The following is a 26,926-nucleotide window of genomic DNA, read 5'->3' as shown; positions in this document are numbered from 1 at the left end:
CATGCATAAGAGTGAAGAATGTTTCTCTCTTCAAACTCTGCACATAATAGAAACAGAAAATTCTTCATAGCTCCAGGAAGCTGGGAGTTTCTTAAATATACTGGACTGGAGCCCTAAAATGATTTAAGCTTGAGAGGTAATTCTGAAGTGGCTGTTTCGTGACACTAGCAAATGACAAAGAATGCAAAGCTTCTGAACAGACAGAAATATGGGTAAAAAAGAATTATCCTTTTACAAAAGGAATCCTTGCCAACTGGAGTTCAAACAAATTCTTATCAGGCAAGCCAGCTGAGGGAGCTGTAATAATCTTATCTTAATGTGACAAGAGTGTTGATAAACATTTCAAGGTCTGATAGAGATAAACAAACAAATAAATAAAATACTACTTGACCAAAATGTATCTCTTTAAAAAGAAAGTAGATACAATTCCACCAAAAACCCATCATTTCTAAAAAATACACTGATGGAGGTCCTTTCATTTTAGGAATTGAAAAATGGACATTTTTTAAATGTTTGCATTATTTTTAAATATTTGCATTTTTAAAATAATATTTTGGAAATAATATAAGTATTTGTAATACAGATGAAGAAAAACTAAACATTTAAGATTCATGAAAATCAAGAACGAGTATTCAAGCCATTTTTGAAAGTGGAGAGAGAGATTGAATGCAAAGAGGCTTCCCAAAATTGGTGGGGGAAAAATCAAGATATAATTTATAAGATCTACGTTATGAATGTTAAGGTATCCCAATTATATTACCAAAACTTGGTGGTATACTGAGGATCTGTGTACAATAAAATAAGAGATCTATTTTTGAATTATAGAGTCAGTGTTAATCTGTGGAAAACACTGATGCGTGTTCTTATGTAAGGCATATGGAAGCATTGTTAATTTGAAAATGTTCACCTAATTACTAATATTTTAGTGGCATATATCAGGTTAATAAAATCAAGTTGAAATTACATAATCAATGGATTTGCAGTGAAAGTACATTTCAATAGTAATTTAGAATCTTTAGTCTTGTCAATCTGTGCTGAGTCAGAGCTGAGCAATCAACATGAGCTGTTAGCAATTACTTTTTATCCTTGTCTTCTATTTTTCATGTGACTTTTAAATATGGAACTACAACATTTGGATAATGGGTGTTTGTTATATAAAGTTACTGAATTGCCTATAACTGTCATCTGCTTAATAGTTTTCTTTTTCTGTTATGCTTGTTTTTTCAGAAACATTAACTTTCCTCAATTGTTGAGAGCAGTATCCACCAATAAACATAATTATCATAGAACTCAAATCTTTAGCACAGCAAAGATATATGTCAATATATGCATCACAGAAATGAACAAGAGCCACCTGGACCACAAATTAATAACAGGTAAAAGCAGAGCTGGACATTGCATAGGGACTTACAGAATCCTCTAGTTTGTGGGTAACTTCTTATTTTTAAAAACACTTATTTATGTTCCAGATAAAAAATACATATTTACTTTTCAGATAACAATCTATATTTTTCATTTACTATATCCTGGGAGAATAAGAAACCTAGACCTAAACTAGTGAGACCATATATCCTGGTTTCCCCCCGACAGTTTGATTAAAACTTTTTATACTATATATTTATTGAGAGGATCTCTTCACTCCAAAAGTGCTCTGGTTTCTACAATAATATACACAGTCATCTCACCTTCCAGTGTGATTGATCTTTTCAATATATACCTCCATCATGATTATGGTTATTTTCCCGACATTGTAGTATATTTCATACAAGATTCCTTTGGACTAGGCTTATGCAATCTCTGTAACTTGTTCCTAACTAACAGGTGTATATACCATAAGCTATTATCATTGTTCAGTCCACATTACTGTGATAGATCCTGTATATGTTAGAAATTCTTTAGGTTCCATGTAACAAAATAACTATGGGATCAATAATAAAGTATATTTTTAATTAGCTCATATTACAGGATGTTTCGAGGTAGAGAGTTTCTGATTTGCAGCAGCTTTATGATACCATCAGTAATCCAAACTCTTTCCTTCTCTTCTGCTATGCATTCCTTTATCTTTTTCTGGTTCTATGATTGTTACCTCATGTTTGGAAGATGGATGTCATGCTTAGGCTTCATATCCATGTTCAAGTGAGTAAGAAGGGCAAAATGTGATGTCAACAATGCCTTTCTCCTTTTGTTAATGAAAAATCCCATTGCTGTTTGTAGGTCATCTTTCTTGTATGTCTTATCAGACTCAACTAGAACGTGGGACCATCCTTAACTGTATTGATGGCTGTAAATGAAACTTTCTGACATTTAACTTATATAATAAGAGGTAGGATATCTAAATTGAAATACTATTTTATTTTTACATATATATGGTATATATATATATATGCACACATTATATTCATATATGTAAATTTTAAAAGAATAATTTATTCAATTTTAAGTCCTAAGGGATTCAACTAATATGGAACTTTAGACAAATTTTCGCTTTATGTACTTATAAAAATAACATTTATCATCCAATAAATTGACAAATATTTATGTAATTCACGGTGATAGGTACAACAGATAGACTAATATAAAATGTGGTCAGATAGATCATATATCAAATTCTATTGCTAACTTAATAACTTTTCATTAATAATTATTTGAAAATCACATTTATGCACGTACTTTCATTTTGAAATTTTGACAGCCAGATGTAGTTATTAATATAGTCATTTTATCAGAAATACATGAATTACCTGGTTTTCTGAAACTCACAGAACTAATTTTGGTTTTAATTCCCTGTATTTCTTCTTTTTCCCTTTAAGATAACAGTAACAAGTCTCATAAGTATAAAAGAATTATAGAGGTTTAGAAATGAGAGCTCATGTGTGCTCCAGTGAAATTAAGAGAAGCTTCAGGGACAGTGGATTGAAATGCATATTGAGTGAAAGATAGGGGATTTCAGTTAAGAGTAGACATTATAAGACAGAGATTTCATTATCAGAATCTATGTGCAAAGGAGAATGGGTTGGAAATTTTAGGGACAAAGAAATGATAAATCAGACTAGAAGGTTATTATGATGAAAGAAAAAAAGAAAAGATAGTATACCAGGATGGAAGAAGGCTTTGAGTGCTAGTAGAAGGCATATTGTGATACTTTCTTAGTTTGGTTATTGTAACTTCAGTTAATTTTACAGAATGATATTATTTTATTATTATAAAATGGAAAAATCTTCATTATAATTAAAATATAATTAGAGGGGCGCATGGGTGGCTTAGTCCGTTAAGCGTCGGATTTTTTATTTTGGCTCAAGTCCACGATTTCAGGGTTGTGAGATCAAGCCCCATGTTGGGCTCCACACTCAGCTGGAGATTCTCTCTCTCTCTCTTTCTCTCTCTCTGCCCCTCTTGCCACCTGTGTGCTCTCTCTCTCTAAAATAAATACATCTTTAAAAAATATATACATAGCTAGAACCTTGATTTATTATAATCAAAATATTAGGAGTGAAGAACGGCTTCATTTATACGGGTCATGTGATATAAGCTCAACTCTCTCTGCAGACATTGTGACACTGAACTCTTATGTAAGTGTTCAAAGTGACCACCCCAAAGGAAAACAAACTATTGTAAAAACAAACAAACAAAAACCCACAATGTGCCAACTTTTCAAACAATTTTGAGAAAATATAAAATAGATAACACATAAAACAGATTGTAGAAGACAGGTGTGATTCGTAATATACACAGCATAATACTATACGATATTATAAGTCAAGAAGCCCTAGCAGGCTGCTACTGAACACTCCCTCCAACAATAGCAAACTGGACATTCTTTTCAGCTGCACATGGAACATTCTCCAGGGTGGACCTTATTTTAGGTCATAAATTGCATTTCAGCAATTTGGAAGTATTGAAATTATACAAAGTATGTTCTTCTATCTCAACAGAATGAAATTAGAAATTAATAATAAAAAGAAATTTGGGGAGTTCACAATAATGTGGCAGTTAAACAACAATTTAAATACTCAGTTTGTCCAAGAAGAAATCATGAAGAAAATTAGAAAATACTTTGAAATGAATTAAAATTGAAATACAACATAGCAAAACTTTTGGGATACAGCAAAAGCTATACTTAGCATAATATTTATAGCTGTAAACACCTCTATTAAAGAAGAAAGATATCAAATTAATTATCTGTTATCCCCATGGGAATAGGACTGTGCTTGAATGTTCTTTCACAGCTGTTGCACCCGGAATTATTTTCTCCTCTGTCCTCAGACAGTAGTCGTAGTTGCGGGTTGTATGACTTTGGTAGCTTACCATTAAAAAAGAATGGATGGTTTTGCTCATTTTATCAAGCCTACACTAAGTGACCATTAGGGATGTCTCCCACCTTCTCTGACTGACAGTTTTGTTTTACTTGTCAGGATTATGTGATGTGTTTTTGTGAAGAGTACTTTGGGTTTTAAATAAAATACACTTAGAGGTAGGAATATGTGATGAACTTCAAAGCATCCTGTTGAGGCTATAATATGACATGTCTTGCTTTTTGTTTGCTTGCTTCTTAATAGATTTCACCTTTTAGAGTTATATCTTGCTCTTTCATAACATTTTATTCCACATCAGTATGGTCATCGCCTTGACTTTCCCTGAGAATAGCCGGTAGTGAGCAGAACTTGCCATGATTTTTGTGGAGTTATTTTAATGCTCTTCTGCCTTCAAGAGTTTTGCAAACTAAGTAGTATTTAATAGTGTGCCTTTTCATTTTCTAATTGAAATATAGCTACATCTCAGAAATGATGGAAAAGATAAGTAACTGTAAGTCAATATTGTACATTATAAGTAAGGAGTCTTGTTTTTAATAAATGACCAATGTGTTGCAGATAATCATGCATGTGTCTTAAATTTAATTTTGTTTCCATGAGGAGAGGATTTTAGAAAGTGTGTGAGCTTTGGATATCTTCTTGAAGGCTTGTGTTCTCTTTTGACATAGATTTTTTAAAGGATTACTCTAAACAATTTTTAAATCAATAAGTAATTATCATGGTTCTTTCCAATCAAATAAATATTGACCTAGGGGAAGACATATGCTTTTTCTCTATTTCTGGGAAAGAACACTGTGATTGCTGTATGCCATCATTTCATGTTAAATAAACTCAGATATTTGTTAAATGAAGTGATACAAAACATTTAAAAGCGACAGACACTGACAATATTGTTTCGTAGGGAGTTATAACAGCCTATCCTGGCTTTTTTTCCACCTGGTCTTTGCATATCAGTTTGTAAGAGATATATTCAGACAATATATTAGTGTTTTTATTTGAGGCTTTAATACCAAAGCCTGACAGCATTATCTCTACTGTTTATTTCACTATAAAATTGGTTTATAGTGATACAATTAGTAATGTTAAGCCTAGATATTATAAGAAGTAGTACTGATTGTTTCACAGTAAAGTTCACTTTATAATGACATTATTGAACAGTATTTGTGCCATAATGCTTTATGGCAACAAGTAATTTCACTGTAGGAAAATAACAGTTATCCTGAATACTCTAATCTCACAGCTAAAGTTTGCATTCAGGGTGCATTTTAATTCAATGTCACAGTGACTCACAGGCTTTTCTGACCTCCTAAAGTTGTGAAGAATTTTTTTAAACAAAGATATTGCTAGTTATAAACTTTGAAATATTTTGTAGTATTAGAATTATTTTTTAAGATATTTTTTGCTCACAATCTTTTGGGGTATTTTATATTTTGCTTAATATCGCAAGCAAACAAAAAACAAGATGTATTATTTAAGAGCCTCAATGCAATGCTTTGATATTCATGCATTTCCACCTTTAAAGCATGTTTATGTAAAACCCAAGTACCCTTTATAAAAACATCATAATACTGACAAAGGAACCAAAATTGTCAGGAAAAATTGAGAAACGCAGTTTTTGCATTTTATTTATGGATTTTTTTCTGTATAAATCAATTTTTAATGATTTCATAACTTGTATTTTATTAATTTATCTATTTATTTACTTATAGATATGCCTCTTTCTTTCTTTCTTCCTCCTTTCTCTTTCTTTCTTTCTTTCTTTCTTTCTTTCTTTCTTTCTTTCTTTCTTTCAAGTAAACTCCACACCACATGTAGGGCTTGAACTCACAACCTGAGATCAAAAGTTGCATGCTCTACCAACTGAGCCAGCCAGGAGCCCTATAGCTTGTATTTTAAATGAATATATTTAAAATGCAAGTTTACTTTTAACACATAGTGTATGCACACCATAACAGCTGAAGCCAAGGATGTCTAATTACATTGTTATAAATTGATTTGCAGTTACCATATAATAATGTTGACTAAGTAACAAATGAATTGAATTACTCTTTATCTATTATATTTATCAGGATAGGTTAGAATATAGCATATTATACAACAATTCAAAAATCTCAGCTATAACACACTGAAGACTGCTTCTCACTCATGAAATTCTAGGCAAATTCCTGGACACTTATCTACCATGTAATAATGATGGAGCCTAGGAAAGCCTTCATTTTCCTATCACTGAATCAAATTCCATTCAGTGTGACAGATTACAGAATTCCAGAAGGTATTCAACTGGCAATTACAGAATTCCAGAAGGTATTCAACTGGCAATTAAATACTTTGTCTAAGAGACAATAAATATCACCTCTGATCACAACCCATTGGCCAACACTAGTCATATTGCAACTTCCAACTGCATGAAATTGGGAAATAGTTTTCATGTACCCCAAAGATGTGGAAAAATGATGTTATAGTTATAAATATCAAAAATCATAGCTAGATATAATAATTAGAATCAGAGTCAGATATTATAGCTTGAAATATTAGAAATTGTTATCCCCCATCAAATCACTGGTCTGTGATTAAATTGAATATATATTCCTCCATCATTACTTTTTCTAAAATAAGAACCTATAAACTGTTGAATAATTTCCCTTGAAAATTGGACACTTTCTTTTTTTTAAACCTTTCTAATCAATTTATTTCATTTCTATAATCATAAGATTTAAATACATGAAATGGTTTTATTTTTTTATTTTTATTTTTTATTATTAACATATGGTGTATTATTTGTTTCAGGGGTACAGGTCTGTGATTCATCAGCCTTAAACAATACAAAGCACTCACCACAACACATACCCTTCCCAGTGTCCATCACTCAGCCTCCTCATCCTTCCCACTCCTCTCCATTCCAGCAACCCTCTGTTTGTTTCCTGAGATTGAGTCTCTTATGTTTGTCTCCTTCTTTGGTTTCATATTGTCTCATGTTTTCCTCTCTTATCCTATGATCCTCTGCCTTGTTTCCTAAATTCCACATATCATATGATAACTGTCTTTCTCTTACTGACTTATTTCGCTTAGCATAATACCCTCTAGTTCCATCCACATAATTGTAAATGGAAAGATTTTAATTTTTTGATAGCTGCATAATATTCCATTGTGTATATGTATGTGTGCGTGTATATATATAATATACATTATATATATATATATATATCACATCTTCTTTATCCATTCATCTGTCGATGGATATCTGGGCTCTTTCCATAGTTTGACTATTATGAAATTACTACTATAAACATTGGGGTGCCAGTGTCCCTTTGCATTACTATATTTGTATCTTTGGGGTGAACGTCAGTAGTACAATTACTGGGTTGTAGGGTAGCTCTATTTTCAACTATTTGGGGAACCTCCATACTGTTTTCCAGAGTGGCTGCATCAGCTTGCATTCCCACCAACAGTGTCTTCGCCAACATCTGTCTTTTCCTGATTTGTTAATTTTAGCCATTCTGACTGGTGTGAGGTAGTATCTCATTGTGGTTTTGATTTGTATTTCCCTGATGCCAAATGAAGTTGGCACTTTTTCATGTGTATGTTGGCCATTTGGATGTCTTCTTTGCAGAATGTCTGTTCATGTCTTCTGCCCATTTCTTGATTGGATTATTTGTTCCTTGGGTGTTGAGTTTGATAAGTTCTTTATAGATTTTGGATACTAGCCCTTTATCTGATATGTCATTTGCAAATATCATCTTGAAAATTGGACATTTTCAAATATTTTTTGATTCTTTCTAGACAAAAAGATATCATTATATTTAGTGCATTATTTGTTAGCAGATGGAACATTCTTAAAATCAATTCACTATAAAAGAACCCAGGATATTCATGAACATTTCACATACCTGGTGGCATGTGGTTTACTACATTAAATTATAGTAAACTGATTTTTAACATAGCAAAAGAAATTATACATCTTAAATTTTGTTATTGGTTAATATCCCTCAGTTTTTTACTTAGAAACAATGATTATAATTTGAGTCATATATTAGTTACACTAATTTATTTGTGTTGCTTATTCAACTCTTTATCATTTTTTTCTCTTGATAAATGATATTGCTAAGCCCTTTTGTTCCAAATCCATAATTTATTTGGTTTATTTTGGTGTAGCAGTGGGACCAGTATATTGAAAGCTCAAAGAGACTTTGGTCTAATTCTAGCTAGGTAAGTGGATAGAGTGATATCTACCTGGCATTGAACAGGATTGCATGAGCATCAGGAGAACGCTTTCTTATATAGGAATCAAAGAAAATTTAAGACCAAAATGCATAATATTTTGCTGGGTGGTATACTTGGGCAAAAAATACCCAGGAGAAATTTATATATGCCCTTCCAGAGTAAATGATCTGACAGAGATCAGAAAATAATTGTGGGCAGGCCACAAAGAGCAGAATTTCTCAGATGCTCATAATAAGCCTCAGACACATTTACCTCTACTTTGTAAGCTGTACAGCTAGGCTGATACTCATACAAGAATAAATACCTGTTTTCAACTTTTTTCATTTTATGCCTGATCTTTGGAGACTGTATCTCAATACTGTGGGAAAGTTATGAGAAATGAAAACGCTTAAATTTAGAATTTTTTCTTTCTCAATAATTAAAGCAATGTCTAGTATGCCTTTTCATTTATCCCATCTGATTTGTTTGACCCAAGAAGCAATTTTTTCAAATTGTACAGAATGTTCCACTTGTTCATTAAGATTCCTGTGTGATCCTAAATGGTTTTCTTATAGAGTTTTTCTTATGGTAATCTTCATTTTTCAAAAGTTAATTTTTGATATTACTCTCTCTGGTTCTGTTAGCTTAAATTTCTGCAGTGAATAGAGCTGTCCTGAGGAGTAAAATGTATTCATGAGTGTGAAATGGTTTGCTGACATTGACGCTAAATCATCTAAGTTGCTTAGTGGGTTAAAAGATACTTGAGAATTCTGGAGTATTTTTTAAAAAATATTTTTGTTCAAATTTTATAGAGCTAAAATCCAATTTCCCACAATAATTTTAATATAATTTAATGCATAGGAACTCACTTATTCTATTCCATATTTGTGTTGCTCTTTAAATGATAAGTATTAATTAATCTGAATGTTATCTTACTGATTAATTTATTTTACTTTTTCCTTTGAAAACCCACTCCTTTTTTCCTTTTAAATTTTATTTTTAATAAAAACTATGTATATTTAAGGGATATAACATGATGATATAATATACATACACACAGTGAAATGAAAACTACAGTCAAGCTAATTAACATATCATCTCCTCACATAGTCATTTTTTGTGTGTGATGAGAGTACCCGAAATATACTCTTAGTAAATTTCTAGTATTCAAGATAGTATTATTAACTACAGTCATCATGCTACACATTAGATCTCTAGATGTACTCATTTTATATATCTGCAACTTTATACATTTGACCAATCACCATTAACTTCATCTCCCCACCCATGGTAACCACCATTCTACTCTTTGCTTCTACATATTTGACTTTTTTATATTTTCACAAATAAGGGAGACCATGCAGTTTTTTGCTGTCTATGTTTGGCTTTTATCACTTAGTATAATGTCTTCCAGATTCATGCATGTTGTAAATGGTAGGCTCTCTTTCTTTTTTAAGGCTCAACAATATCCTGTTGTACATATAACCCAAAATTTCTTTATCCATTCAGCTGTTATGAGACACTGGATTTTTTTCTCTATCTTGGCTGTTTGTGAATAATGTTGCAATAAACATGGGAGCACAGCTATTTCTTTGAGGTACTGATTTCATTTCATTTGGATGTATACCAGGAAAGAGATTGCTGGATTATATGGTAGCTATATTTTTAGGTTTTTTAAAGGAACTTCTATACTGTTTTCCATAATGTTTATACTGATTTACACTCCCACCACTGGTGCACAGGGTTCCCTTTCTCTACATCCTAGCCAATTCTTGTTATTTCTTGTCTTTTTTTAGTAACAGCCATCCTAACCATTGTGAGGTGATATCACATTGTGATTTTGATTTACATTTCCTTAAGTAATGATGCTGGACACTTTTTTATATATTAATTGGCCATCTGTTTATCTTCTTTGGAAAAAAGTCTGTTCAGACCTTTGCCCACTTTTAATTGGGTTGTTTGTTTGCTATTGAGTTGTATGCATTCCTTTATATTTTAGATATTAATCCCTTATCAGATACATGGTTTACAAATATTTCCTCTTTTTCTGTAGGTTGCCTTTTCATTTTTTCAAAGATTTTATTTACTTATTTGAGAGAAAGAGGAGAAAAGAGGGAGAGGGACAGTCAGACCCCATGCTGAGTGCAGAGTCCAAGGTGGGGCTTGATCCCACAACCCTGAGATCAAGACCTGAGTCAAATTCAAGTGTCAGATGCTTAAGCAGCTGAGCCACTCAGGCTTCCTGGTTGCATTTTCATTTTGTGGATTGGTTTCCTTTACTGTGTAGAAGCTTGTTGGTTTGATTTAATCTCACTCGTTTATTTGTGCTTTTGTTACCTGAAATTTTGGTGTCATATCCAAAAAAATCATTGCCAAGACTGATGTCAGGGAGCTTTTTTCCTGTGTTTTCTTCTAGGAGTTTTATAATTGCAAGTCTTACATTTAAGTCTTTAATTCATTTTGAGTTGATATTTGTGTATCATGTAAGATATTGGTCCAATTTTTTTCTTTTTTTCTTTCTTTCTTTCTTTCTTTCTTTCTTCCTTCCTTCCTTCCTTCCTTCCTTTCTTTCTTTCTTTCTTTCTTTCTTTCTTTCTTTCTTTCTTTCTTTCTTTTTCTTTCTTCTAGCAGGCGCCATACCCAACATGGAGCCTAATGCAGGGCTTGAACTCACAACCCTGAGATCAAGACTTGAGGTGAGACCAAGAGTTGGATATTTAATGGACTGAGCCACCCAGACACCCTGATCCAATTTTATTCTTAATTCCCTTTTACTCTTCCTTTCATTCCCTAGATGATGCTAGAGAGAAATTCTGCTCTCTATGGCTGCTCACAGTTATTTTCTGATCTCTGTCATATCATTTATAGGAAGAATATAAAATAAATTCTCCTTTTTCTTTTCTTTTTTTTTTTTTGGTGAGTTTTCATCTATTAGATGACTTATGTATGAAACTGAGATGCTTATAAATATGCAGGGTATTTATCAGTTATGTATAAGCTACAAATAAAACTCATGTTTTAATGAATAAATATAGCTAGAAGCCTGGGTTCCATACAATTGTGCCAATAACTAGCTATAAGACACTGGATATTGCACATATCATCAATGGAATTCACTATCATTACTGGATGATAATTTTCAAGAGTTCTTATATTTAATATAAGAGTTCCATTATTTAATTCAGTTTTCAGGGAATGAGCATTTGTCATCAAGACATCGCTAAAAATTAAGCATTCATTACACTGGATTAGAGGAATGTTGTAGGGATGAGTCAGCATAGATTATCAGCTACATGCTACTGAAATAAGTAATCATAGAGAGAATTTATATTATCTACCCTAGATGACACTGGAGAGAAATATTAATATATCCTTAAAGAAAGAATAAAACATAATATAGAGGAAAGCTTAAGTATAATTCTCAATTTTTAAAAAAATGTATCACTTTGTTTCTTATGCTGTTGACTTACCATTTATTGTTAATTCCTTATGACTAACACTTTTAGTGTATATGTTTTGAAAGTTGTAAAAGCTATGTAGCTCTACCTCATAAGTGTTATGCTTGGTCATAAAGCAACCTTAAACTGATTGGAAATCATTTAAATCTGAGTATGAACTCTGATCAGAGTAGAATGATGGAAGAAAAATACACTGACATAAACTAAAGACTGTCTCCAAATCTCTCTTTCTGGCATTTTACTCTGGAAATACCTGTTTGACCATCTCCACTCCCAGGGACCCCATGAAGGAAGCCAAATTTTTCAACCTGTACTTTCAGCTTCAGCCCAAAGCATAGCTTTTGTGTTTATATTGTTTTGAATTTTTCATTTTGCATAAACCAGCTATAATTTATTTTTATTACTTATTTTGTGGTTATTAGATTTTTATTAGATGTGATTATTTTAGTTTTGAATCAAGGTATTTTATAACTTTAATCTTTAAAAAATCACTGTAACTTTATCTTTACATCTCTTTTTTTTTTTTTTGAAGATTTTATTTTTAAGTAATTTCCACACTCAATATGGGGCTCAAACTTACAACCCTGAGATCAAGAATCACATGCTTTACCGAATGAGCCCGCCAGGTGTCCCCTTTACATCTTATTTTGTTTAATTATACTGTATGAAAATTCTTAACATTTGCTTTGACATTTTACATTATTATTATTCTCTTACAATGTTGAGTTATTAGATTGATGTTTTAACTATTACTTTTAACACTTTAATTTTTTTCAAGTTTTTATTTAAATTCCAATTAGTTAGCATACAGTATAATATTAGTTTCAGAAATAGAATTTAGTAATTATCACTTGCATACAACACCCAGTACTCATCTCAGAAGTGCCTTCCTTAATATCCATCACTAATTTTTAGGACAGTTTTGGATTTACAGAAAATTTATAAAAACAGTACAGAAAGTTTCCAGGTCTTCTGCATAGTTTCCCCTATTAACATTTTATATCAGTATGGTATATTTGTTACAAGTTATTTTATTAACTAAAGTCTGTATTTTATTTATTTTTCCTTAGTTTTTCCTTGATTTCCTCTTCGTGTTCTAGGATCCCAACCTAGGTAACACAATATGTTTAGTTATTGTATCTCTATAGGCTCCTCTTAACTATGATGGTTTCTCAAACTTTCCTTTTTTGTTTGTTTTTCTTTTTTGAGTTTTGTTTTGTATTGTTTTTTGGATGGCCTTGACAGTTTTGAGGAGTTCTGGTCAGGTATTTTGTAGAATGTCCCTTCACTTACACTTATCTGATGCTTTTCTCATGATTTGATTGGTGTTGCAGGTTTGGGGGAGGAAGACCATGGAGTATAATTCCTCAAAACTTCTCAGAAGACAAATTTTCCCATTCTGAAGTAAAATCATTTTTGAAAATAATGGCACACAATAGACATATACATAAATTTGTCAGCAAATATTAATATGACTGAGACTTTAACTTAAAAAGAAGAATAAATACATGAGAGATTATGAAAATAATGCAAATGATCCAACTCTGGAGTGAAGTAGGAGAGACTTACGTGGCCAGAGCCAACTGCACAAGTGACCTTCACTTCTGAGGGCACTCAAATTGGGGGCATAGAAAAGCTAAATTGGTTCTCATAAAAGAGAAAAAAAAAAAAAAGTAACTGAAAAGCCAAAGCAGAAACATTAAAAGATAGTTCTCATAAAATTGGAATCTGGCCACCCAAATGCATGTAAATTGGAGAATCCCAAGAAGTATAGACACGTATGTCCTTATTACTGCTCTGAGGAGCAGATCATAATATGCAACAAGTTAAAATACTGCTATAGGCATTCTCTGTGTGGATTCTAAGGAGAAAGGGGGAAGATGCTGCGGAAGAAAAGATTTGAAGATTAGCATTTCCCTTAGTGAAAATCATTATGTTCCTGTATCTGCCCTTATTTTCTTACAATTTTTCCATTTGTTTGTTTTCTGTGGAGTAATTTCATAGCTTATTTTGTATCCTTAGCAGCATCTAATTTTATACTAAGGAATTCAGAAGATTAAGGGAAAATACTAGTGCTTGTATAATTAAAGAAAACAGTGTGCAACTTTAGTAAGATGAAACTGGTTTTATTCACATTTTATTATGAGCATTCTCTATTAACTGACATCTCTACACTACTGTACTGGGGAGGAAATGTGATTTTCATAATTGTTCTCGTGTTCTGTCAATTTGGGGTATATAGTAGTTTTCCCTATTTGCAGTTTTGTTTTCCATACTTTCAGTTACTTACAGCCAACTGTGATCCAGAAGCAGATGATCCTCCTTCTGATGTATTAGTCAGGAGCTCAGTAGTAGCCCGACACTACATCATGATGCTTATATCATTCACTTCACTTCATTTCATCACGTAGGCATTTAATCATCGTATATCGTCACTAGAAGGGTGAATAACACACAGTAATACATTTTGAGAAAGAGAGAAGCCACATTCATACAACTTTTATTACAGTATAGTTATAATTATTGTTTTATTATTAATTATTGTTAAACTTTTACTGTGCCTAATTTATAAGTTAAACATTATCTTAGGTATGTATGTATAGAAAAAAAAACTATAGGAAAAAAAAACAGTATGTATAGGGTTGGGTACCACCTGTAGCTTCAGGCATCTATTAAGGGTTTTAGAATGTATCTCCCATCAATAAGAGTCACTACATTTTATTAAAAGTACACTTTGAAAGCTTACGTTACTTACAGCAAAAGAAGATATATTCAAAGATAAACCAAACAGACATAAACAGTATCTCTTTAGTTTAGATATCAACATTGGTATTTCCCTAGGTTAGAAATCATCATTTTGAAACAATGGAATGACTTCTCAAGAGACATATGTGGATTAGTGAGATGGGGAGGTCATATTTACAAACAAATATTAACCAGTAATTTACTGGAAATAATTTCCAGCTTGCATAAAAAAATCCCCGTATGAATTATCACTTTAAGTGCTGATTATATTTATATTATTAAATATCTTTTATCATCTTTTAACTGATAAACATTCAAATACAAAAATATAATTTCATGTGTGAAATACTTGATTTACTAGAAATCTGTTTCATCAATCTGATAATAAAGTATAGAATCTTGGATTGGACTTCATGGATATCACAACAAAATCATAACAAAATTTTGATATGTGACAATGTGCTATCCATGCCCTGCACACCAGTCCGAAGGATATCTTGACTGACATGGAGAGCCACTCTCTGCGTTCCTTTGAAGGTTTATTAGTACATCATAGAGCTAATTCCACAAATTCTCAGAAGTGAGGTAAAGCCCTCTACTTTTCACAGTCTCTACAATCCACTTCTGAAGGGAGTTTGAAAGCTAAGTCGGTAAATAATATAGGAGCTTTTAATACTAGTAGACCAATGCAGTAAGAAATAGAACTTAGAGGGTCTTTTTACACTGCTCATTCTAATCCTAAATCTTCACATACATTGCTTAGTATTTCACATGACTTATTATAGTACGCTTTAAGTTCTTATAATGGGTGTTTGTTACAAAACCTAGTATCTATTCTATTTCTCTGCAAATGGTATTTGAGTTCCTCCTTTAGATCATCATTCCTTTTTTTATTGATGTATAATTAACATACAGTATTATATTAGTTTCAGATGTCCAAAATCATGATTCAACAGTTCTATATATTTCTCAATGCTTACCATGGTAAGTGTACTCTTAATCCCTTTTATGTTTCTAAAATTTTATGTATTCGTGAGATCATATGGTATCTGTCTGTCTGACTTATTTCACTTAGCATTATACCCTCTACATCCATCCATGTTGTTGCAAATGACAAGATCTTATTCTTTTTAAATCTTATTAAATATTATTGAAGTAATATTACATTGTATGTATACATACATCTTCTTTATCCATTCATCTATGGATGGACATTTGGGTTGCTTCCATATCTTGGCTATTATAAATAATGCTTCAGGAAACATAGGGTGCATATATCTTTTTAAATTAGTGTTTTCATATTCTCTGGGTAAATAACCAGTAGTGGAATTACTGAATCATATGGTACTTCTATTTTTTAATTTTTTGAAGAAAATTCATACTGTTTTCCATAGTAGATGCACCAATTTGTATTTCTACCAAGAGTGCATAAGAGTTATTTTTTCTTCACTTCCTCACCAAAACTTGTTATTTTCTTTTTTCCTCTAGCCATTCTGACATTGTGGTTTTGATTTATATTTCCCTGATGATTAGTGAAGTTGAGCATCTTTTCATGTGTCTGTTGGCCATCTGTATGTCTTCTTTGGAAAAATGTCTGTTGAGGTCCTCTGTTCATTTTTAATCAGATTATCTTCATATCTGGATACTAACTATTTCTTGAATATATCATTTGCAAATATCTTCTCCCATTCAGTAGGTTACCTTTTAGTTTCATCAATGGTTTTGTTCACTGTACAAAAGCTTTTCATTTTGATATAATGCCAATAGTTTATTTTTGCTTTTGTTTCCCTTGCCAGAGGAGACATACCTAGAAAAATGTTTCTATGGCTGATGTCAAAGGAATTACTGCCTGTGTTTTCTTCTAGGGGTTTTATGGTTTCGGGTCTCACTTTTAGGTCTTTAATCCATTTTCAGTTTACTTTTGTGTATGATGTAAGAAAGTGTTCCAGTTTTACTCTTTTGTGCATAGCTGTGCAGTTTTTTCAGCACCATTTGTTGAAGAAACTGTCTTTTCCCATTATATATTCTTGCCTCCTTTGTTGTAGCTTAAGTGACCATGTGAATGTGGGCTTCTTTCTGGGATCTATGGGATCTATGGGATCTTCTATACCAGTGATCTATGTGTCTATTCTGTACCAGTGTTTTGATTCCCATAGTTTTGTAATATATCTTGAAATCTGGAATTTGATAATTACAACTTTGTTCTTCTTTCTCAAGATTGCTTTGTCTATTTGAGGTCTTTTGTGGGAGATCATCATTTCTTCAATTAGTTCATTCGTGTGATTCATTAAGTATTAACACCTTCCCTCCACAAATACACATATATTCATGTTTGGGTACATGACATAGCTCTCTATCATTAAGATTTTTTTTTTTCATTTCAAAGGTTGTGGCAATTGGGTCAAATAGGATCAATGTCCAAGGCTGTCAGGATGACTCTATGTGGAGAGTCATGTGTCAACAATGAGAAGGAGATGTTCTCATTCTCTAATAACGAGTTTGCTAACTGTAAAGATAATATAAGCCCTCAGTTGCCAGAAGTCCCCAAATGTTTGAGAATCAAGCCAACACAGATAAAAGTAGGAGCAAGAAACTTATTTCTGATGACATTGAACTTCTGTCTTTCAACCTATGTCTGAGTCAGCCATCTATCTCTTTTAACTTGTGCTTCTACATCTTCAACCAGAAGGATCCCAATACAGGGGCAGTGAAAGGTGAAGATGTCATTGACAACTTTTTATACATGGGCTTGTCTAAATTAGGTAGGTAGAAGACAGTGTAAGTCCAGAGATTCCAAGTTGTGAGAATGACAGTATATTTTATATGGGAGCAAATTGGCAGAGTAACCTTTCGTACCTGTTATATCCAGGAGCTTATACTCTTAAGGCATCTATCAAGTAAATTTTAGATTGTTAGGGTTTCTTTGCCAATTGTCTTTAAGTAACCTTTACCAAAATATAGAAAAACTTGTTTGAGCCTGACCCATGTGAAAGCAGAGGGAAAACAAATCGCTTTACTATTGTTATACTGACAATCTCAGTGGACTTCATTGGAATAGAGTCTTCTAATGATGAATTTTGCAGCATTTCAATCTAAAATGGATGGAAAGGGGAGTCTGGCTCTCAGTCAAAAGAACGTAAGACTCTTGATCTCAGGGTTGTGAGTTTGAGATGGGGATAGAGATTACTTAAGAAATATATAAAAAAATAAAAATGGATGGAGAAAAAATAAATATGTTAAGAAAAAATATGCAATAAAATTGAAAGCTGGGAAAAACCTGGCCATGACATAAATATTTTTTCATTCGCCTTCTAGCCTGACAGAAAGTAACTCTTGAGTTCCTTAAAATGGCCATGCCCCTGAGAAAGATTTCCCGTCCTAAGTTATTGCTTCTCATTGTCCCGAGGTAGAGGCCAAAAAGGAGGACATTACATCTGGCTGCCAAAAGTCCACTGTCAACCTTTGGGCTTGAGTTATGTAGTCATGTATGTGGGCCTGTGCATTGGCTCCTTCTCATCTGTGTTCTGACTGCAGTCCTGCCTCAGTTCTATGATTGCCCAAAGCAGCAAAGGTGGTTGCAGGCCGTGCTGACTCTGCAAGTCTTCTACTTTTGACACCCAGAACAATTACTCCAGTCCTTCCACAGGCTCTACACTCTTTCAGGTCACATCTGTTTCCTCAGAGGACTTTCAAGAACATAGCTTTCCAAAGCCAATGGACCCTTTGATTGATGTTTGCTTGATGTTTGCCTTTGATTCATGCAGTGATGGTGAACTATCCCGACAGGATCTCCATTTATGCTGAATAGGTGGACATGTTGAGTGAACAGGACTGTTCTTTTTTCATTTGCCCACAACCTCTCTACCTATTTTCCCAAGTGGTAGCAGAATTATGATTCTACCAATATTGAGAGATTATATTGTCTCTATGTAATGCAGTGATTACAGTCTAAGGATTAAAAGAGAAGAAATGGTTAGAAGATGTGCTATTCTACATTTGTGATTAAAAAAAAATTCCAAATAGTAGATACACATAAACAGAAAATAATCATCTACATTTTCCTGCATACTCTGGGTAAGATTTGAATTTGTGCTCATCGTCAACAAAGAGCAGTAACAACCCTTGAGAGAGTCAGTGGAAGGCAGAATTCATAGATGGCACAGTGAATGGTGAAGAATACAAGTAATTAGATAACCAGCATAAAATGATACTCTTCAGGGAACAGAGACAAGGTCTATATAGTTTCAATGCAAACAAGTACCAAAGAGCCATGGCATTGTTAATAATAATTGTATTGTTTCTTTTTCATTATGGAGGGCTGTATGAAGTTAGCCAGGAACCTGTGGTAATTTTTATTCTCCAGTAAACATCCAGAAAAAATGATACCTCAATGCTCTGAAGAATCTTCACCTTCATCGATTGGGCAATAATTGAATACATAAGAATATCTCCCCCACCAATTATTCTAAATTTTCACTGATTAATCACTATGCCCCACATAAGCCCATGGATATAGAAAGGCATTTTGGGGGAAAAAAAAATACTTGCCCTGACTTCTCACATTCTAGAGTTGGGTCTAGAGCATGGGATGCAGGGAGGGGAGAGAGAGAGAGAGAGAGAGGGAGAGGAAAAGAGGATAGGGGGAGGAGGGAGAGGAAAAGAGGATGGGAGGAGGGAGAACAAGAAAGAAGTGTGAAACCACAATTAATTAGTTTATTTCATAATTTACAATTAATAACATATTTGTGTGCTAGGGTAAAGAGACTGATGTGGTAGAGCTCTTTCAGGGTAGAGCCCTGAAAGCCCTAGATACACTGAAGATTATTTCTTCCTTTGAGGCCTGATTTTATTGCTTACTGTGGGTTACTGAAAAACCTAACTGTATTGTCAAAATATATTTCTAAATAGTTTCAAAATGCCTTGTTACATGAGAATATCTCCCTTCCTCGAATCCAAAATAATTTTAAAAACATAGTGGTGATTAGTAGATCACAAGGGACTACCCACCTGACCCACACAATTTCTAGTACTTCCCTTGGTGATGTAGTGGTTTTTTGGAGCTACTGTCTTGGTCATAGGATGGAGACATTGCAACTCTTAAATATATAATTCTTAAATATAATTATATATAATTATTAACTATATATAGTTACATATTAATTATTAATTATATAATTAAATATAAGACTATATTATAAGAATTATAAGGCTTAAATATAAAATTCTTGCTTATCAGAGAAATGCAATCTAGATGAGTATGTTTCTAATTGGCTGATATGAAAGTGATATAGGATATGAATATATGATATTATTGATTTGATATTTCCTTTGACAGTGTGCTCATTCTTAACATGACAAACAGAGTCTTTTCACAAGAGTGGTAATATTTTGGCTGTGTTTCAAAACTGGGCAAGAGATCATGAGTTGTTCAATCTACCACTCATCTTTCTTTAAACTCCTACTGAGCTAAATGGGAGTTTTGTACTTTAGCAAGCAGTGAATTAGGTTTCCAGTGATGTGAAGAGAAGACGGCAGACAGTTCCAGATGGCTAGTGCCACAGAAGTCAAGGGTCAATGTTTGCAGAGGAAGGAGTGGGCACAATATACAATCTCAATTATTAAAAGTCAGTAGACAGGAAAACAACCAAAACGGTAACAGATGAATGAAATGACTCTCTTGGCGTGAGCAAGTACTATAAACTTTTTCAAAGCTCCCAAGGGCAAATGCATTATTAGTAGATTTGTATCTATTAGGAGAGTACCATGGGATTAAGCTGCTATGGGTTTATCTTTACTCTTTTTTTTTTTTCATCTTCTATTTTTAAAAAGTTGAAGAAGCAGAGCTTCATGGTTAGGCACCTTTCATTATTTGAAAATAATGATTCTATAAGAACATTGGTTTTCAGTTCACCTTAATGTAATTACTTACCTTTCTATTTTTTCCTAATCATACTATACTGCATTAATACAGTTAGAATAGAGCCGATACATTTTTCTTTCCAGAGGAACTGAAATTATCATACATTGCTTGCAGCCTTTTTTTCCCCCTTTGAATGGTTATAGTGCAATGGATATCAGCTTTGTTTCCTGCCTTTTACTGTTAATGCCTCATGCAGGATTCATGCCTGATTATCTCAACTTAGTGTTTTTAATTTAACACAAACATTAGCAAGAAGGACCAATTCACCAAACCTGACTGGTCATAATGCAATACAATAGAATGTTACTTTTTACACCATTTTTAATGCAAAACTCATCTCAAACATATTTTAATGTTAAATGACATCATTATAGAGTTAACTATCATCTCATATCATTTATTAATAAATAAGAGCTGATAGAGAAATTAACTTATCTGCAAACCAATCAAAAGAAAGGTTTATGGGAAATGTACTTCAATTCGGTGGTGAGAAACTCCAGAGGAAGAAAAAAGAATAAAATCCTTAAGAAGGCTGGGAGCCATGGCTGGGAGCTTTATGAGAAAGGTTTTAGTGTGTGTTTGTTTGCTTCATGCACTCTGAGTTGCTCTGTGAACTTGGGTAAGGTACTTAATTGTCTGTAACCTAGGTTTGCCTAGCCGTTAAATTAGGACAGAGCACAGGTTTAGATAGGATGGCTGCTTTATTAAAAGTAAGTGAATTGCTGTATTTTGGGAAGACTGCTTTTTACCTTTTCCTGGATGCTAAGGCTCAAGTAGGAATAATTACCAAAACTTTAAAAAAATAAGATGAATGTCAAAAAAAAGGAGCAGCATAATCCTTCTCTGCAAAACCAAACAAAATACAAAACCTGTGTTCTAGAGCTCCTTGATATATTCCTGGACATGAAGTATGCCTTTAAAAAACTTAATTTCATTGATCATTAAACACTAGAATAATTTACTTCTCATCATATTAATATAAGAAATCTTTGTGAATTTTAGAAATCCAGAATGCCATTCTATTCATTAAATTATTTGAGTGAAATTGGCACTTGTGCCCAGGACAAGGCAATTTATGATTAAAAAAAAAGAGAGATGAATGACAATATTGGGAAGATTTAAATTTCCATTTTTAAAATATAGTTTATGTGTTAGAATAATTAAAAGATATTGCTTATATTTTTCGATTTGTCATAATGGGGCTATCACCATGGCAGGTGCAAAAATAAATCAATGCAGAAGACTTATTTCCAGCCAGCCTCCATCTCCACCATCTTCTGTGAACTCACCTGTCTCTAATCACAATTAAACTCTACTTTCTCACCTGTGAAATTAAAAGAATGGTCTGAATACAAGCCACAGATTCAAATACCCACAGGGACACAACAGGTAATTTAAGTTAATTAAATGTATCAGGTAACTATTTCAGCAAACTGAAGAGTGAATATCCCTTCTAAAAATAATCTTCTACAATTATGTCCATGCAGGAATTTGGGCCAGTACAGCAACTTTTCCATTTTTTTCAATGTGTCTAGCAACTTTTTAAAAATTTTAAATATCTAATTTTAAATATTAGTCCAAATGTTTTTAAAGAGGCAATATAAAACATTTATACATTGCAAAATTGGACTAAAGCCACCAGTTTTTAAATCCTATAATAGATCAATTTTTGTATTTCTCCTAACAATCTGTGATTTTATATTTTTGTAATACTGAAATAATATAAATAAATTGAAATTTTCATGCTAAATGAGGATATGTGGAGTGTAGCCCTTCTTATATGAAGATAAATAATTGGGCAAGATTTGTGCAAAAAAATAATGATGTTATATAGGAACATATTTGTTCTTCTCTCATCTCCTTTTTTTCTCATTTTAACATCCCTCTCTCCCCAGCCCCAATCAGATGTAAAGTGGCTACTAGAGTGTTAGTTAATGTTGTTTCTGGTAATGACTATATTACCCCCACCTCACCCTCACAAACCAGAGGGGAGAATGGTATGCTATATGGAATAGAAATATTGAAATCAAAGGGGACATATCACCTGGGAAAAGGCAACTTTGCCCAAAGGATGGCCAGAACTCCAGTGTCTGTTCTTTATCATTGCAAGCCTGGATGATCAGTGGTTATTTCACCCAGAGAAAAATAAGCTTCTCAAGGCCTTTAATGGTGGGTATATTTAATAGAGACAGATGTATTTAAAATATGAATGTCATATTTCTCATTTGAAAAGAAGGATAATAAGCACATAAGACACTTGTGCTCTTATTAGCATTTCCTGTCCTTATATTCAATCTAACTGCTTATCCAATTATAATTAGAATTTTGCTCGGTGATGATCGAAATAGCTTGAAAGTAGTTTGATGGCTTGTGTCATAAATCTAACATAGACTGATATGTTCATCTTCAATGTAGTGATCTTTTTCTCACAATGATCAAGCACTCAACACATGACAAGCTCTCACCTAAATCACTCTGAGGTATGTTATCAATGTGAGCTTATCTCTCTTTGCCTTGGATATATGAACTCTCTTTAAAAATTGTAAAATTGTAAAATTTAACATCTCAGGTTATTGGCTATCATTTGTGTAGACAAAGACCTTCATTTATTCACCTAAAAAATTTATTTGGTTTCTTTGATCCATAGACCCAATTCCATCCCCATCCACATATAACCTATTTTGGTCTATTTAAGATATGGCCTTAGATATTTAAATATCTTCTAAAGATGTAATATTGAATTACATTTTTAATTTCATAGCCAGTATTATATTATGAATCATAGTTTGCTTTTATTTAACACTAAATTTTGCTCTTTATTTTTCTATGCACATCTAGTTAATTGTTTTTGACTGCTGCAAGGATATTCTATTTTATGTATCTAAGCACACTATTTTTATCCTTACTCCTGTTGATAAATGTGTTTTGTTGTCCTCAAATTCTTGTTAACTCTTTCAATACTGTGCTAAACATTTCAATAGGAGATAAGTTTCTTAAGTTTCTTCAAGATATAAATGCAATTTAACACAGCTAGAATGTATAGAATTCATAATAATGTCAATAGATATTTCCAAATTTATCTGCAAGTGATTCTACTCACATGAGGAAAGGAACAAGTATTCTCAAATATCCACCTCATTGCAGATATTTAGACTTACCAAGCTTTATTCTAATCTTATGGAACTGAAATTCTATTTGTGTGTATATTGTTTATAACTTTAAGAACATTATTAAATAATTTTTCTTATACTTATCTTCCATATATTGGCCACTCATATCTTTTACACATTTTTTAAATATATGTCCTATCTTTTTAAAATTTGTTTCAGGATTAAATGTATATTATATTAATGTATAATTATTCTAGATATTGCAATTTCTATTTCCCAGACCATTACCAATTATTATGTTATAATATTATAACAATTTTTTCATGTTAAAGAATTCATCTTTTCCCCCATGGTTTCACTAGTTGGCACATCACTATTTATTAATTAACCCTACAAATAATGTTTTGAGTGCTATCATGACTGGGCTCAATTTTAGGTATTTAAGTAAATAATAGAGTTAGGGGGCGCCTGGGTGGCACAGCGGTTAAGCGCCTGCCTTCGGCTCAGGGCGTGATCCTGGCGTTATGGAATCGAGCCCCACATCAGGCTCTTCTGCTATGAGCCTGCTTCTTCCTCTCCCACTCCCCCTGCTTGTGTTCCCTCTCTCACTGGCTGTCTCTATCTCTGTCAAATAAATAAATAATCTTTAAAAAAAATAATAGAGTTAGATAGATGAACAAATAAATAAATAATCCCTGTTTTCAATGGAGCTTACGTATTTGTGGGGATATGGGCAATCATCAAACACATAAACTTAAAATATGTGAGGTGTTTGTAAGAGTTATTAAAACAAAATATTAGCAGTAGATAGATACAGAAAGAGCTATAGTAGAGAGTGGTACTTTATAAAGGGAGATCAAAGAAAGTGATATTTGGGGGCACCTGGGTGGCTCAGTCAGGTAAGCATCTGCCTTTGGCTCAAGTCATGATCCCAGGGTCCTGGGTTGGAGCCCCATGTTGGGCTCCTTGCCTAGAAGGGGGGGGCCTGCTTCTCCCTCTCCCTCTGCCTGCTGTTCTCCTTGCTTGTACTCTCTCTCTCTTTCAAATAAATAAATAAAATCTTTTAAAAAAATAGGTATTTGAGCAGAAAACCAAAAGTGCACTTCGCCTGGCTATCCAGCGGAAAAATAATTCCAATAATTCCATACCAAAGGAAACATAGAAGCAAAGCTCACAGTTGCATTTTTGAACAACTAGAAATTCTTCCTTTTTATGGTTTTATTTAGTATAAATAAATGTTACAGATATATTTTCACAAAATAGTGAGCCACTTTTCCCAAGTTTACTATAATATCTCTTTCTCTGTTCAATAATCTAGAAACATATCTCTGTTGTAAATCAGAATCCCATACATACACAAGTGTATTCTGGATCCTCAATGCTCCTTGGATGTTTCTACTTTAATAGTGCATCATATTTATTCCTAAAATTTTGTAGCATGTGCCTTTTTACCGGGCATTAAGTTTTCCAGCTTTGCTCCTTTATTTAAAACAAAAAACAAAACAAAACAAAACAAAACAAAACAGTTAGCTATTTAGTTCCATTCAAGTTTCTTATAAGCTTACCACAAAGTTCTACCATAGATTGTGAAGTTGTATGTATTACTGAATTGATAGCTTGATTTGGTGAAAAACTACTTGTTATAACATGATATTGTCTTATTTTTGAATTCTGATTATATGTCTTCATATAATCCAGTATTTTAAAAAATTAATAGAGATTTAAAATGTAATGTATGAGCATCCAGTGTTACACAGGAAAAGAAGAAAGGTCTCAAATAAATGATATAGACTTACACATTAAGAAGCTATGAAGAAAGGAATAAATTAAACTCAACAAAACTGAAAGGAAATAAAGATGAAGAGCAGAAACCAAGGCAATTAAAGTCAGAGAAAATTTTTTGAAAGTCAATGAAACAGTGACTTAATTTTTTAAATTGATAAAACAGTAATAGAATTAATTTTTTAAATTGATAAAACAGTAATAGAATGACCAAGGGAAAAAAAAGAAGATATATATTATCAACATCAAAAATGAAACTGGGAACATCACCGCAAATCCTGCAGACATTATAGGGATAATAATAGAATATTAAAAATGACTTAATGTCATAAATTTAAGACTTATGTGAAACGGACACAATTTTTGGAAGACACACTCTATTAATGATTATTTTAAAAATTAGATAATCTGAATATTCCTATATCTATTTTAAAAATGAATTTGTATTTAAATGTCTTCCAAATAAGAAAATTATGCCCAGATGTTCATCCCCCAAACACTTTAGAAATAATACCAATTCTAGGAAAACTCTTCTATAAAAAAAAGGGATAACATTTTTTTATGATACCAGCATTTCCCTAATACAAAACTGAAAAAAAGATATTTCAAGAAAATTACAGACTGATATTTTTAATTAATATAAATGTAAAAATCTCAATAAAATATTTATAACTCCAACAATTTGTTAAAAGGGTAAAATATCACAACCTGAGATTATACTGAGATTGCAAGGTTGGTTTAACATTTGAAAACCAATTAATATAGTTCACCATATCAACACTAAAAAAGAATAATGATGTTAACATCTCCACAGATGCAAAAAGTGCATTTGGCAAATTTTTACATTCTTACAATCACGTGCACACACATACACAAGCTCTCAGCAAACTGAAAATAAAGTTGAATTTCCTCAGTGTAATAAAGGGCACTTACAATAAGCTTATGTTTAACATATATGATAGAGAAGGAGTGAAATCTCTCCACATAGGGAGCAAAGATTGTACTATTCGATATTGTACTAAAGATCCCAGCAGTGCAATGGGTTAAGAAAAATCAACAAAAGTCATATGGATTTGAAGGAAGAAATAAAATTGTCTCCATTTGCATATTATTTGATTGTCTTTGTAAAAAAAAATCTCAGAAATTACTAAAATATTGTTAGAGCTAATAAATGAATTTAGCAAGGTTGTAGGATAAAAAGTAAATATATAAAATTTAATGGGAAATTGTTTTGTATATTTATACTGCATTTATATAAATTGAATTTTTTAGATTGAAAAATTTAAAGTACCAGTTAAAATAGGGTTAAAATATTAAATACAATAAGCAAGACCTATGTGGCCAAAACTACAAAACATGAATAAAAGAAATGAAAGGATATAAATTGAGAGACACATTATT

This window comes from Ursus maritimus, unplaced genomic scaffold, assembly GCF_017311325.1.
Source record: "Ursus maritimus isolate PB19 unplaced genomic scaffold, ASM1731132v1 scaffold_8, whole genome shotgun sequence".
Classification (NCBI taxonomy): Eukaryota; Metazoa; Chordata; class Mammalia; order Carnivora; family Ursidae; genus Ursus; species Ursus maritimus.
This window is presented reverse-complemented; position numbering follows the sequence as displayed.